Source organism: Odocoileus virginianus, chromosome 3, assembly GCF_023699985.2.
Source record: "Odocoileus virginianus isolate 20LAN1187 ecotype Illinois chromosome 3, Ovbor_1.2, whole genome shotgun sequence".
Lineage (NCBI taxonomy): Eukaryota > Metazoa > Chordata > Mammalia > Artiodactyla > Cervidae > Odocoileus > Odocoileus virginianus.
Genome location: NC_069676.1, coordinates 63964952 through 63978694, shown reverse-complemented (window position 1 = coordinate 63978694; position 13743 = coordinate 63964952). Strand labels below are relative to the sequence as shown.

At 40.0% G+C, this 13743-nt stretch overlaps 1 protein-coding gene and 1 long non-coding RNA gene across 4 annotated transcripts in view; one reads left to right on the top strand and one right to left on the bottom strand.

Moving 5' to 3' along the window:
* SGCD (sarcoglycan delta) overlaps window positions 1-13743 on the bottom strand; it is a 611526-nt gene that overhangs the window by 29482 nt on the left and 568301 nt on the right. The window lies entirely within an intron of this gene.
* Window positions 1-13743, top strand: part of LOC139034442 (uncharacterized) — a 79714-nt gene that overhangs the window by 60709 nt on the left and 5262 nt on the right. Inside the window, exons 2-5 of one of the 2 annotated variants that reach the window (XR_011486945.1) lie at window positions 3385-3563; window positions 5533-5613; window positions 11174-11337; window positions 12243-12472. This is a non-coding gene — a long non-coding RNA (uncharacterized lncRNA). The remainder of the gene's footprint in view (window positions 1-3384; window positions 3564-5532; window positions 5614-11173; window positions 11338-12242; window positions 12473-13743) is intronic. The other variant, XR_011486944.1, reaches the window with a different exon arrangement.

Here is a 13743-nt window from a genome sequence, read left to right as displayed (position 1 = left end):
TTTATACGCAAACCAAATTTTATATCTATCTATCTCTCCCTTAAGTTTGTGGCCCATTTTGCTAGTAACTACCCCATTCTGACTTGTTCTATTAGGGTTGTAGTTGGTTTCATGTAATATGTTCCTTTTAGATTGTCCATGAAGGCCATAGCTCCCCCTCTTAAATATTTTAATCTTTCTTGGACGGGAATAGAGGATAATGTTTAAAGTTTGAGCTTTAGAATCACGATCAAGTACACAGGATGTGGTGATAGCTTATATTGCTGTATTTATCCAGATAAAAATGAAATACCTATTTATTTCCACTCCTACACTGGTTAGAACAGATGATTTCTTTTCCGTTTTTCCCTCCCCTAAACCCCTCTGGGTTTCTTAACATTTCATTGTCCACAGGAGACATCCTGGTTTACATAGCAGCCCCATGCAGACTTTGAAAAAAGCTTGGATGTCAAAAATTTCAAAGATAAGTGACTTAGAAGTCCATTTTTCCTCCATACTCTATTTTTACTGTTTTAAGATTTACTAAAATGTCAATGACTTTGAGAGGGGAAAATTCTTGACAGGTTTTGGGTAGAATTTGTCAGTTAAATCACAAATATTGTGCATTAGGAGTCCAACATGGGCTTCCAAATGGTGATCAGATGCTTGGATTTTGCAGGAAATCCTGTTTCTCAGAACCTGAGATTTCCAAGTTGAATGACTACATGTAAAACTACAGACATCATAATTGCTTTTTCCAGAGAAACTCTCTCTCTAGTTCTGCACCCTGCCATCTCCAAAATATTATATTCCTCGCATCTGGAGATTCTTTCTCAAGTGAGATAAAAAACCAAATAACTGATTTGCATATCAAAGAGATGATGAACATTTCCACACTATTAATGAGAGTAATAACTTTCAAGTCTTTTCAATAAGACCTAATGTTCTCAGAACGTTTAATGACCCATGCAGCTAACCTGACTCCATGTGTAACAAAGAGCTAGGCTGTCAATTATTTTAATTAAGAATGAAAATTAAGAAATATTATTTAGATTTCTCCTTTAAATGAAATCACTAGCTTTGATCAGAAGTGGAAGTCAGTTCAGCCCCTTGGCACTAACTTGCTACATGGCCACGGGGACCTGGTCTCCTGCACACATTGAGGCGATGGGGGCAGCAAATGGAAGGCTGCCTTGCTCAGCTCTAAAATATACCTCATTACTGATTGTGGAAGATGAATAGCAAATGAGTGTGTGGCCGGACATGATTAGAAAGAAAGAGCCCTCCTACCCTCAGTGAGGTTGTCACGATCTCTTCATCCTCAGTGCTAACAGTCAGTAGACATCCTAAAGAATTCTCTGTGTCTGTCTGTTTACATGTTGTGCAGGAAAACTCTGGGCTTCCCAGGTGGCTCAAGTGGTAAAGAATCAGTGTGCAAGTGTAGGAGATGCAGGTTTGACCCCTGGGTTGGGAAGATCCCCTAGGGGAGGAAGTGGCAACCCACTCCGGTATTCTTGCCAGGATAATTACAGTCCATGGGGTCACAAAGAGTCAGATACAAGTGAAGCAGCTGGGCACGCATCCATGGGAACCTCTATCTGTGGGGACCTACAGGTGAGCTACCTAGTTCCTAGAAGACTAAAAAGTGAAAGTTAATGTTTCATATGTGAATAACTATGCTTAATTCAAGTTTAATTTTATAAAAGCTATTTTATATAAAAGTATAGATAAAAAATATTGCATATTTACCATGTGTTCCAGGGCCTATGCTCAGTAAAACAACTCTAGAAGCAAGTCATTACACCATTATATTATTGTTAATAATCCTAGTTTGAAAGTGAGTTTTGGGGGAGATGATAAGCCTAAGGTTACATCACTAGGAGGAAGCAGCAGGGATGTTTCAACCACAGCTCTCGCACCAGAAAGTATACTTCTAAATGCTACTCTAAAACTGCCTTGATTGACTGGGAAGGAACGTTAGAGTAACAGGATGAAGTGTTAGGGCTTGAGGGTAAAAGTAAATTATAATAAAAACTTACGGAGTGCTTTATTTGTGCTGAAAGGCATTTTAAATAACGTGTGTGTGTTTAGTTGATCAGTGTGTCCGACTCTTTGCGACCCTTTGGACTGTAGCCTGCCAGGCTCCTCTATGGGATTTTCTAAACACGTACATTACCATGTGTAAAATAGATAGCTAATAGGGAAATCAAACTGGGGTGCTGTAATAACCTAGAGGGGAGGGAGGTGGGAGGGGACATATGTATACCTATGGCTGATTCATGTTGAGGTTTGCAGAAAACAAAACAATATTGCACAGCAATTATCCTTTAATTAAACATAAATAAATTTAATTAAAAAACACTGGAGTGATTACCATTTTCCTCCTTCAGGAGCTCTTCTGAACTGAGGGAGATCAGCACCTGCATTGCAGGTGGAGTCATGACCTGCTGAGCCATTGCGGAAGCCCTTTAGATAACATAAAGTGAATGGTTTTCTATATGGTTTTAATTGAAATTTTCTATTTTGGGTCTAGTCATAAAATAAATAAGCTAGTTAATATCTAGTTTACATACTTTGGAATTTTTCACAACCCATTTTAGGGACCCCCTTTTAGTCAAAATAATACCACAGGAAGCTAGAAATAGTTTTGAAAGCAAAATGGAGAGAGGCCAGTTGTTCTTTCTTGGGCTCAGAGTAGTTAGCTTGGGAATTATATGGGAACCAGTGGCTGAACAAACCAGAGGGCATGCTTTGAGAGTGATATGTGCGTGTTTAATAATGATGACTACTATGTACTGGGGCTTTCCTGGTGGCTCAAATGGTAAAGAAACTGCGTGCACTATAAGAGACCTGGGAAGATCCCCTGGAAAAGGGAATGGCAACGCACTCCAGTATTCTTGCTTGGGAAATCCCATGGACAGAGGAGCCTCATGGGCTACAGTCCACGGGGTTGCAAAGTCAGACACAACTATGACTAACACTTTCACTATATACTGAACACCTATTATGCTTTTGGATTTTCACATGGTCTAGGGAATCCTTAGGACTTCCTAAGCAGTATGTGGTAGAATTCCTATTAAACAAATGAGGTTCAGTAAAGTGGAATGATTCGTGTAAGGCCACCCAGGTACTGACTCTCAGACATGGGACTCAGGTAACCAGGACCATCTGGCTTCAAGATAGCCTTCTCAAAGCCTTCCACTCAATTATTATCATAGAGGATTCGTACTTTCCCGTGGGGCACAGGACCCACTAAAAGTCCAGTGTTTCTTTGACATTTCTTGCATGTATCTTTGAAATGAATATGATGTAGCGCATTTCACAGTATAAAATATCCCTGTTTAATGGAAAAATAGTGATTTAATATATAATTAAATTATTTGATTTCTACCTTAAAATATTTAGGCAAAACATTCTCCAGGAAGATATATCAACTTTGTCCTATGGTGTTCTGGATCCTAATTTGAGAATCACAGCACTGAAATAAAGCAGAGTAAGGAGACACAGAACTTGGGGCCTGACATTCCACACAGTGACTGTATGATCTTGGATAAGAGCTCACCTGCCCCAACTATAAAATAAAGGTAATGAGGATTCTAATAGTCATTTTATAGAGCTATGATTATATAGCACAGGTCAGAACGATTCTCTCATGATACAGTTGTGATAGGCAGAGAAAAGCTCTTGAACGTGGCTTGATTATCAGAGATGTAGAAAGAAAATTATTTAATTCACTTCTCTTCTGCCATTGTTTTGCTATTTCAGTTGGTCCTCTGTTAAAAGCATGATTTTATCTCAATCTGCAGATGGCTTTTGGGGATTATTTTGCTCTCAACAAACTGAGATGAGGAACTAATTGGGATTGTATTACTCTGTATAAGTAGCTCACAAAGTCGTAAAACTCTCAAAATAATTATTGATCTGTTTTTACCTCAGAGCCTTTAGTGTGGAGTGAAAAGGTTTCTTTAGTCATGGCTAGTGTTGAGAAGGGTGCACATTTCTCTGTTTTTCATGCACTTATTTTCATCACATTAACAAAATGGAAATGGGGGGGGAAATGCTGGTACAAACTACCTTTGCTTTTACAATGCAATTAAATAAAAGCATACCCTGGAACTCAGGATGTCTCCTCAAAGGCTCAGGATAGCAAGACCCTGAGAGAGATGGTAATCATACTAAGAGTACTAAGTATAGTTATTCATTGTGGAGAAGGAAATGGTAACCCACTCCAGTATTCTTGCCTGAAGAATCCCATGAACAGAGAAGCCTGGCAGGCTAGAGTTCATGGGATCTCAAGAGTTGGACACAACTTAGCAACTAAACCACCATAGCATTCATTGAGCATCTCTTGTATAATAAGAATTTGTTTAAAGCCTTTGTGTATATCAACTTGTTTAATGCTTTCTAAAATCCTAAGACATATGTCTATCATCACGTCCATTCAGCCAAAGTGACAGACCTTGTAGCCCAGTCTCTGAGGACTTTGCTCCAAACCACCATTTAGAAAAATCCAAGAATGATATGTAGTATATACCATATTTTGATGTAAGTTCTTTATATGGTGCAGATATCCCTGCTAACAATATTTATCAAGATTATTTATTACAAGGCATTAAAATAAATCTTTTTTTTCAATTACTTTCTAATGAAATGTACCAATTACCTTTTGAATGGTGACATATGACTGCAGTCTACTCCAGTGGGGATAAATTTTGCTTATACAAGGTTTCAAGGGCTCCCTCCTGAACTACATTAATTACCGATGTAAACAAAGACAGACTATTATCATTGTCTTTATCGATAAATCCTGAACTTCATTGCAATATAATTCCCCAGGTTAGACAACATTAATCATCAGTTAATTTCCAACAGTCATGGTGCAAACTTACAATAAAAGGGATGTTTCTGCAACCCAGCTGATTTTAGAGCATGTTTATTAATGTCGTTGAATCCTAGGGTAATTGGATAAGGTCACATAGCTGTTGTGCACAGTGAAGTTGAAAAAATAATGCTCTTAGGTAACTAGTGGGCCACCTGTTGGCTAACAAATGAATAACTACTATTTCAAAGAACCTTGTCTGGAGGCTGAAGTATAAAGGCTTTTACTAAGGCTAAGCCTTTGAAGCGGCTCCACCTCTTACAAAAACTTTGTCCTTATAGGCTATTACCTAAGTAAGAAATTAGGAGGGGAGACATGAAGAAAGTATCATGACTATGAGAAGCCCCAGTATCTGAGCAAAGAGAAATCTATCCACCTTGGTCAACTGCTTCCTTCCCATTCTAGGGTATCAGGTCACCATGGGTTTTAGAAAAGACCTTGGTTTTTGTCAGTAAGTCATTTTTCCTTCTTTCTGACGATAATATTGGTACAGACCTTTCAGGCTTTAGGGGAGGATTAAATGAGATACTGATGGTAAAACACTGAAAACAGCCCCTGGAACATTTTGAGTTCAAAGATGTTAGCCATTTGTCAATGCAGTCAAGTAACTGCCTAAGATAAAGCAAAAACTTTTACCTCTTCTGATCTCCTCAAACTACCTTCTGTATTTTTAGTTTGAAAGGAAACTTCTATAAAAGACAGAAGGTGATTCATCAAGCAAATTACATTGATTACCTTCCCTGCTGGCCACTGAGGTAGGTAATTTATACATATAATCTTACTTAGTCTGTGGCTTAAAATATATAACATTAGTATTGTTTATGGAATGAGACAGGAAGAAAAAGGATTTATTTACCTTACAGAAAATACAGGTAAACAACAGAGATGGGATTCAAACTTCTATCTAACTTCAAGGTTTTTATTCTTTGCAGTATGCCTAAGCATATATATGCCTGGAAGTACCAATATTCTGACATTATTATGTCATCTGAATTTTTACCAACATTTTGAATCACTCAAAGAACTTGAGTGTACTTGAGTTCTTTCTGTCTTTGAGAATTGACCAGAGGATAGTATTGGTTGGTCTGCATTCTATCACATCTGCCATTAGTCAAGTATTAATTGATTAAATATAGAGCACTGTTCTAAAGAAATTTACTAGTTTATGTACTAGGCATGTGCTAAGTGTTGAGATTATATAATTAGGTACTATCTAAGAGATTCTTTTACTCTCCCTGTTTTGTGTATGGTAAAATTGAGGCACAGAAAGGTTAAAGAACTTGTCAACGTTCACATAACTAAGGCAGCGGTGAAACTTGAATCTGAACTCAAGCACTCTGGTTCTAAAATTGGTGTGCATTACACTGATTCACCTGGAGAAGACAAACCTGTAAACTTACAACTGAAATATGGTATCAAGAACATTGATTGTAAGAGAAGTCAGACAAGGTAGAGGATATGAGCTGGGAGTGGGGAGCTTGGGAAAGTCTCCCAAGGAGAAAGTAACAGGAGATGGGGATTTCTTCAGACAGAGCAAGCGTAAGGAGTGTGTTATGCATGAATAATAGAGTGAGGTGGGGATTGGCAGTGGTGAAATAGGGGCTGAAGAGGTGAGAAAAGGCCTTTCGGACCAAGAAAGGGGTGTGGAATCTGTCCTCTGAAGGGTCTTTAACTGGGAGTGATGTGGTGGGATGTGTTTGGAGAGACCACCTGGCTTAAAATATTACAAGGAGTGGCAGGCAGGTTAGAGGGGCTGATATAGAGGGAGAAAATGCCATACAGATTGATGTCTTTATGTTGTCATTTACTAAGCATGACAACACAGGATGGAGGGCTGTGTTGTGGCACTCTCAGGAAAGATGAGTGTCTGAGTGGGCAGTTGTATCAGGGTCTGAGGTTCACTACCCTCACAGGTGTTTGAAAAAGAAAGAAAAATGCAAATAGGTCTAAAATATTAATGGGATTTTCAGAATTTTAAGCATAGCCACCTTCAAGATGGATTACATAAAAATCAGACACAAGACAAGATCAAACAGTGACACAAATACAATTGAGAGGTGTAAAACTCTTGGGGAGATGACTAGAATTTGAAAAGGAAATATGAAGATCCAGTACCAGGTTTTATTAGATGCCAGGAAAATGAGTTAGAAAATATGGTAGACAGGGACCATAAGATTAATAATTAACCAGGGAGAAATATGGATGTACAAATTAATACCCATCAAGATAATTAAGAGTTCATTGTAAAACAGAGAGCTTTTGTTCCCTTCAAAAATTGGATGAGCGTTAATTATACTGTGTTGCAGACATGTTAGTCAATTGGTCAGGCCTGTTTCTGTCCTTTTTCAGAAATTCTGCCCCTGCAGCCTGTGCAGTGGGCTGTTGTAGAAAGATGCCCTGTGCTGGCATGTTTGCACTAGGGTTGGCATATGTTGCAAGATGTGTCAATAGGGTTTTTTCCCTTGAGACTTGGAGTTGATTATGGGACTAGCCTGTCTCTGTTGAGCACTCTGACTAGGACTGAGGTGGCCAGTTTGTTTCATCTACAACAGAAGCAGGGAATAGCCATATACCGAGAAAGGATAATTGCCTTATTCCAGATGGAGTCCCCATTCCTATTCATGGAGTCCACCTACCTTTCGATTTTATCTGATATTCCTGTGTCTTATAAACAATTGATTCTGTACTAAGACAGCTTTTATCAGATACCCAAATGGTTCTAAGACCACCTCTTAATAAATCCAGAAGCTCAGAAAAGGGTGTCTCTAGCCCAGCCCTTCAAGGATAAATTGCATGCTGCTCTTTGCTCTAGCATGATCCTTTCTTGCCATAGCCAGTCATTCTGAGTGTTGTCATTCTAGGTAATTCCTTAGAACTCCAGACTATCTCAGACATTCAAACTCAACATGTCCCCACTTTAACCATGGTGTTTCCTCTCCAGATTTGCCTTTTCATGGTGTTTGCTAGTCCAATGAGCAGCACTGCCACTCTTGATCACTACCTAGGATGCATTCTTGATCCAGCAAGAATGATACTTGCCTGTGGAGCAAGGCATGAAAGCCTTATTAAAAATGAGCACCATGGCAGAAAAATCTTACAGCAGTTATATTTTACCACAAAAATGCACAAAAGATACATTCTCAGCAAGGCTCACTTGGAGATCTCAAGTTGGAGGATATTTAAGGAGAGAGATTTTTCCTGAAGGACGGGCGTGGGTTGATTTCTATGTGGTTCTGTCTATTCAGATGAGGTCTATATGTTTTCAGGAAGTCACAAATGAATACTTACCCTCTAAAAATAACCCTTTAAAATGCCAACACAAAGGACAGGATGAAGATGGCAGAGAAGGAGCACAGGAAACAAAAAATTTTGTTTTCTCACATGAAAACAAAAAATACACCTCCACGAGGAGTGACTCATACGGAATATCTACTGAACACGGCAGAAGACCTCAGACTACAAAAAGGGCAATAAAATGTCCATGTAATGGAGTAGGACAAAGGAAAAAAGGAATCAGTAAGGGAACTTACAGGACCCACACCTTGGGAAGATTCCTTAGCAGCAGGAAGATCAGCCTGGGTGGAGGCGGAGCTTGGAAGCCAAGGAGAAGAGGGCAGCAACAGGTTTGAGGGGGGCAAAGCAGAGAGCAACCCACAGAAGGTGGGCACAGCTGCTCTGTACTCCCCAGCCGGAGATGCTCATCCATAGCGGAGGCACGGATAGTGGGGTGGGTCCATCATAGGAGCTTCTTTCCCTGTCCCTTCTACCCCCAGGCAACAGGACACTGGCTCCAGGGGACTGGCATGGGTAGGTGCCAAGCTTTGTCCCAGGAGCATATGGGCTCCAATCCTCCCTAGGCAACAAAAGCCTCAAGAGCATCCTTGAAGGCCAGAGGGACTTCAGTCAGGAGCTCCACAGGGCAGGAGGAAACAGACACCCCAATCTTGGAGGTGCTACTGGGGAGATGAGGTTGGCTATGGGTCCCTGGTGGTGGGGGGAGAACAGGGGTAGTAGAGGCTACAAAGAATATTTGATTAGCTTGAGCTCTTGCAGCGGTCGCTATTTTGGTGATGGAAAAGAATGGAAAGTCCAGAGATAAACCCACGCATTTATGGTCAAACTAACCTATGACAAAGGAAGCCAGAATATACAATGGTGAAAAGACAATCTCTTCAATAAGTGGTGCTGGGAAAACTGGACTACATGTAAAAGAATGAAATTAGAATACCTTGTAATATCATACACAAAAATAAACTCAAAATCAATCAAAGACATAAATACAAGACCAGACACTATACATACAAAAACTCTGAGAGGAAAACATGGGCAGAACACTGACATTAATCACAGCAATATCTTTTTGGATCCTGAAGTAATGGAAATAACAAACAAATGGAACCTAATTAAACTTAAAATCTCTATACAGCAAAGGAAACCATAAACAAAATGAAAAGACAACCCACAAAATGGTAGAAAATATTTGCAAATAAAGCCACTGACAAGGGATTAATCTCCAAAATATAATATACAAAAAGCTCAAGAAACTCTGTATCAGAAAATCCAGTCAAAAAATGGGCAGAAGATCTAAATAGACATTTCTCCAAAGAAGACATACAGATGGGCAAAAAACACATGAAAATATACTCAACATCACTACACTTTTTTAGCGAAATGCAAATCAAATCACACCAGTCAGAATGTCTGTCATTAAAAAGTCTACAAACAATAAATGTCGGAAAGGCTGTGGAAGAGAGAACCCTCCCACACTGTTGGTGGGAATGTAAATTGATGCAGCCACTGTGGAGAACAGTCCACATAAAACTAGAAATAGAGCTATCATATGAGCCAACAATGCCACTCCTGGGCATGTGTCTAGAGAAAACCATACCTCGGAAAGAAACCTGCACCCCAGTGTTCACTGCAGCAATATTTACAACTGCCAACATATGGAAGCAACCTAAATGTCCATCGACAGGTGAATGGATAAAGAAAATGTGGTACATAGGTAAGTACAATGGAATATTAGCCATAAAAACAAAATATTGCCATTTGCAGCAATATACATGGACCTAGAGATTACCATATTCAAACAGAGAAAGACAAATATCACTTATATGTGGAATTAATTAAAAATGATACAAATGAACTTATTTATAAAACAGAAACAGATTTACAGATATAAAAAACTCATGGTTACCAAAGGGGAAATGTGGGGCAAGGGATAAATCGGGAGCTTGGGATGAACATATACGCACCACTATGTATACAATAGATAAACAAGGCCTTACTATATGGCGCAGGGAATGCTACTCAATATTCTATGATGACTTATATGAAAAAAAGAATCTGGAAAAGACGCTTACTCCTTGGAAGGAAATTATAACCAACCTAGATAGCATATTAAAAAGCAGAGATGTGACTTTGCCAAAAAGGTCTGTCTAGTCAAGGCTATGGTATTTCCAGTGGTCATGTATGGATGTGAGAGTTGGACTGTGAAGAAAGCTGAGTGGAGAAGAATTAATGCTTTTGAACTGTGGTGTTGGAGAAGGGGACGACAGATGAGTTGGCTGGATGGCATCATCGACTCAATGGACATGAGTTTGGGTGAACTCTGGGAGTGGGTGATGGACAGGGAGGCCTGGTGTGCTGCGATTCATGGGGTCGCAGAGTCGGACACGACTGAACTGATAATTGAATCACTTTGCTAACAACATTGTAAACCAACTATACTCCAATAAAAATTATTTAAAAAATGAAGTAAGATTAACACATATTTGAAAACACACTTGCTCTCCCTTGCCTCTTACATTCAAATCACCATGATACCCATTGGTTTTCTCTTTGAGATCTCTTAAATCTGTCACTTTGTTTCTATGCCCATTGCTATCATTCTGGTCCAAGTAAGAAAAATCTTTTCCGTGAATCACTGTAATAATTCTCCTGTAATAATTTCCTGTCTTCACCATGGTCCCCTCCAATCCATTCTCTACATTAAACCCATTCTCTCCTTAATATCAACTAGATCCTACTACACACACACACATCTAGCTTAAAACATTTCAGTGGATCCTCACTGCTCATATGCCAGAGATGGAAATTCTTTACATGACTCACAAATCCCTATATTATCTGGATTCTCCCAACCCCTCAAGTTTCATCTCTGACCTCAATCCTCCTTACACTTCCTACATATGTTTTTAACTATTAGAGTTTTACATTTATTTGTGATTTCCTGCTCCCTAGAATATTAAATGGAAAAGGGAGGTTTTTTTTTTTTTTCTGATTGTGTTGTTCACTTCTATATCCCTTTGGTAGAATGGTGCTAGCAGGTTGCAGGTCCACAGGAAATATTTGTTGAATTTACAAGTGAAGGAATGGTCACCACTGCTATCCTAACACCTAGCTCAATCACTGAAATGTGCAGACACTGAAAAAAATGCAGAGGAGCAGGACTGAGATTACAGTTCAGTGGGATGCACGTGACTGACTCTTTCCCTAATCTTGCCTCTCAACTTCAGATAATCATGCCCCTTCCCTTTCTTTCCTTGTAGTATTCATGCTAGATGCATCATTTAAAAATACAATTTCATCCAGCTCCAAGCTTTTCATTGGATTTTATATAGGCATTAAAGGAGCTTTTAATCCTCCCTGAGCAAAAGGCCATTTGGAGCTCTACTTGAAGCAGGTATATTCTCTTTTATGTTTAGTTCACTGGCAGGTAAAGACTATGCAAAAAGCTTTCATTCTCAGGGTAGACTGATTGTGATTCAGAGGCTGAACGAACACTTAGGAGACAAGATGGAGGCAGGAAGATGGCTAGTTCCCCACACAAAGGGGACTGGATGGGTTTGTTCTGCCTGGCCCCAGAGCTCAGTCAGAGAATCAGGGTTAGAAGTAGAGAGATTTAGCTCACTGGACTATAACACATTCCGTTAATGGAATGGGCTGCCTTAGGATGTAGTGAGGCCAATGGCTAGGTGTCAGGGAAGTTAGGAGAATGATTCCAGAACAGCAGGAAATGCTGGGTAAGAGGACCTCCACACTTCCTCCTCTGAGGTTCTCTATTTGGTATAAAATGCTGCATTTTAAGCTTAGAAAGAGGTAGTAAAACACAGGGTGATGAGAGGAGCTGAACAGCCACAGAATTGTGGTGAGTCTGTAGCCCAGAAAACAGACCAAGACCAAAGCCCAGAGTAGGGGCTGTATAAATTTTATCACAACACTGTCATTGGGGACTTGATTGTTGTTGTGACAAGACAAAAATTATTAATGTGTGAGTGTTCACAGCTTTCCCTTCTCTCCATGTTGGCCCCCAAATAAGGCCTTGCTTTCCCTGTTTTTTTACCCAGCGGATTTACAGTTGCTTCTTTTTTTCCTTCTACAGCTTTCAGAATGGAGAAACACTAGAGACAAATTTGGTCTACCTAACAAAATCCAGACAAAGAGGGGTGCAGATGAGAATCACCCACCACGTGGGCTGCAGCGCTGGCAGAGTGTTGTCTGGAAACAGGCATGGAATAACTGCCTTACGAGGTGGACTAAGGAGAAGATGGGGTGACAGTGAGAGATGCTAAAGACTGTGAGGTGGCTTCCCCGTTATGTTCTTTGAGAAATGTGAGTAAAGAACAGAATTTAGCCGCAGTTTCCTTTGTCTGTCAAATGCGATTCCCACTCTAGAAATAAGGCTTGAGTACATTCAAGCCTTATAAGGATTACTCAGTCATTCAAACAATAATAATCCATTGCTCTGTGATCAATGGCTCTTGTTCTTCATAAGTCCAGTTTCCAATGGGAAAGTGAGAGTCTTTTTTTTCCTTTCTGTTAGTGACCTTGCTTCTATTTCACTAAGATAAAGACAGTAGAAGAAAACTTCCATATGTTTCCATCACCCAGTCAACCTGCATCTATACTTTCCTTCCACCAGGTCTAGCTCTCCATACACCCAGGTTAAACCCTGCAATTACATCCTAGCTCTTCTCTCCCTTAAGAGCTCTCTCTTCTCTCCTGTTCCATCCCCTTTCTCCCCTGCATCATCCTCATTTAACACAAACTTGTTGTATTATTTCTGTGGACCCCAGATACCCCTCCAGCTACTGCTTAACTTCTTTCTCTCTGACGTTACAACCTCAAATAGTTGACTATTTTTGCTGTTTCCAGCATGGAGACAAATCCAGTGGTTCAGTGTCAGTCTCATTAGCCAGTTTTGGCAGTAATTGACACTGTCCATCACGTCTTTCATTTTGAAATGTACAAGGCTGAGCTTCAGGGACACCTGTCTCTCAAGTCCTCTCGTATCTTACTGGTAGTTCCTTGTTATTGCCCTGACTTCAATCAAAACTTGCTATGCAGCTGATTTTAATGCATTTCTTGGCCCAGATACACTCTCTACATGGATGACTCCCTCACTGGCACCTGTCTGGGCTCTGCCCTGAACTCTAGACTTGTGTCTCTAGGTGCTTACTCAGCTTTTCCACCTGGATATCCACGGGCATATTAAACTTAACACATTGCACCTAAATTCCTAATTTCTGCAGTCCCAGCCCCTATGCCTGTGATTCTACTGCAACTGTCTCTATCTCTGTTGTCTGTAACCTCATCTTTCCAGTTGCTTAGGCAAAAGTCACTGGGGGTTATCACTGACTCCTCTCCCTTACAGTCACACAGTATTATGTCAGAAAATTCCACTGTCTCTGCTTTCAATATACATTTGGAATCCAAGCACGTCTCGAAAAGTCTAGTGCTACCACCTTGGTCTTAGCCACCATCTTATCGTCCCGGGATTTTGCAAGCACCTATTTAACTGGTTCTTCTTGCTTTTCTCCTCACAGAAGCCAAGATTTTTAAAGGTGGCACATCTGAGCCAAAGCAATCCTTAGAAGGCAGGC